Source organism: Mus caroli, chromosome 2, assembly GCF_900094665.2.
Source record: "Mus caroli chromosome 2, CAROLI_EIJ_v1.1, whole genome shotgun sequence".
NCBI classification, from domain to species: domain Eukaryota; kingdom Metazoa; phylum Chordata; class Mammalia; order Rodentia; family Muridae; genus Mus; species Mus caroli.
In genome coordinates this window covers 14,537,787-14,539,816 of record NC_034571.1, presented here as the reverse complement: position 1 = coordinate 14,539,816, position 2,030 = coordinate 14,537,787, and the positions used below count along the sequence as shown (strand labels likewise).

Genomic DNA, 2,030 nt, shown 5'->3' with positions numbered 1-2,030 from the left:
AAAAAAAAAAAAAAATTATCTTATAGCCGGGCAGTGGTGGCGCACACCTTTAATCCCAGCATTTGGGAGGCAGAGGCAATCGGATTTCTGAGTTTGAGGCCAGCCTGGTCTACAGAGTGAGTTCCAGGATGGCCAGGGCACAGAGAAACCCTGTCTCGAAAAAACCAAAAACAAACAAACAAAAAAAAAGGAAAAATAAAAAAATTATTTTATATAGTGTTTAGTGGTTATTTAATTAAAAGTAAGATTATAATATAAAATTTTAAAATTCAACTTTCCCAGCACTTGGAAGGCAGAGGCAGGTGGATGTCTTGGAGTTTGATGCCAGCCATATTTACAGAGTGAGTTCCAGGACAGCCAAGGATACAGAAAAACCCTGTCTCAAAGTAAAACAAATAAAAATAAAATTCAACCTTTTGGGATATTTCCACTAAAATCCAAAAGTGTTTAGTGTGGTAGCACATAACCATAAAACGCTACAGGCTAAAGCAAAATGACCATGAGTTTTAAGTCACTATGAACTGCATACAAACTCTGTCTTCAAATAAGTCAAAGTGCTATAAATGTTACAGTGGGCTTTTTTCTTCACATTGGGTTATTTTTTAATAGGTGATTATGTAAAACTTTACACAAGTTATATACAGAATAAATCAGAAAACCATTAATTCATTCCTTTCCCTATAGGCTAAGTACCAATTGTTTCTGTTGCTTTGAAATAGGATACCACTGACTATATCCTGCCTTAGCCTCTTAAGTGCTGGGACTATAAGCACAAATGGAAACAAAAACAAAAATAAGATGATCAACAGACAAAACAAAATATGCTGAAGTGAAATATTTTATGGGTTGCTAGGGTGTAGCTTAGCAGATAGAACATACATAGCATACATGAAGCCTTGGGTCATCTCAAGCCCCACATAAACCCAGGCTTATTGGAGCAAGCCTATAATGCCAGCACTCAGGAAATGGAGGCAGAAGGATCACAAGTTGAAGGTCAATGCTACCACATAGCAATTCAAAGCCAGCCCAGGCTACTTGATACTGTTATCAAGATAATAATGTGATAGTTTATGACAGGTCACCAAATGCTTGAACATGCTGTTGGGATCCAGTCTAATCCCCACCAAAAAAAAAAGAAAGAAAGAAAGAAAAAAAATATCCGAAAAGGCAAATTAACAAAGAAGTTGTGGTTACCTAGATATGCAAGAACCAGGGAGAAACAGGAATTGACCTCTAGTGGATCCAAGGTTTTTATTAGGGTGATGAAAAGGATCTAAAACAGACTGTGATAGTGTTTTCACAACCTTGTGACAATACCAGAAACCACTCGGTAATATACTCCAAACAGGTGAACTGCACAGTATGTAATCCTACCTTAATACAGCTACTAAAAAGGAACTATATAATGTGCATACGCAACAACTATTCTCAGTCTCACATACCTAATTCACAGCCTCATGATTTTTTAAAGATGTATTTATTTATTGTAAGTACACTGTAGCTGTTTTCAGACACCCCAGAAGAGGGCATAAGATCTCATTACAGATGGTTGTGAGCCATGTGGTTGCTGGGATTTGAATTCAGGACCTCTGGAAGAGCAGTCAGTGCTCTTAACCACCAAGCCATCTCTCCAGCCAGCAGTCTCATTTTTAACAAAATTATTGTATTACATTATTTGTTGTGTATGAGTTTCTACCACATACACATGTGGAAATCAACTCAGGAATCTCTCCCCTTCACTATGTAGTTCCAACACCTGATCTCAAGCCATTAAGCTTGGCAATAGCACCTTAACTATCTCACTGGCCCAGCCTCCTTGTTTTGTCTTTTTAAACTGGGTTATGTAGCACACAATGTAATCCAGCACTTAGGAAGTTGAAACAGGCTGTGCGTGGTGGCGCACACCTTTATTCCCAGCGCTGCAGGCGGATTTCTGAGTTCGAGGCCAGCCTGGTCTACAAAGTGAGTTCCAGGACAGCCAGGGCTATACAGAGAAACCTGTCTCGAAAAACCAAAAAAAAAAAAAAAAA

The 2,030-nt window shown here is 38.4% G+C and overlaps 1 protein-coding gene across 8 annotated transcripts in view; it reads right to left on the bottom strand.

The window, feature by feature from the left end:
* The window catches only part of Mllt10 (MLLT10 histone lysine methyltransferase DOT1L cofactor), a 148,775-nt gene that overhangs the window by 142,057 nt on the left and 4,688 nt on the right, over positions 1-2,030 (bottom strand). The window lies entirely within an intron of this gene.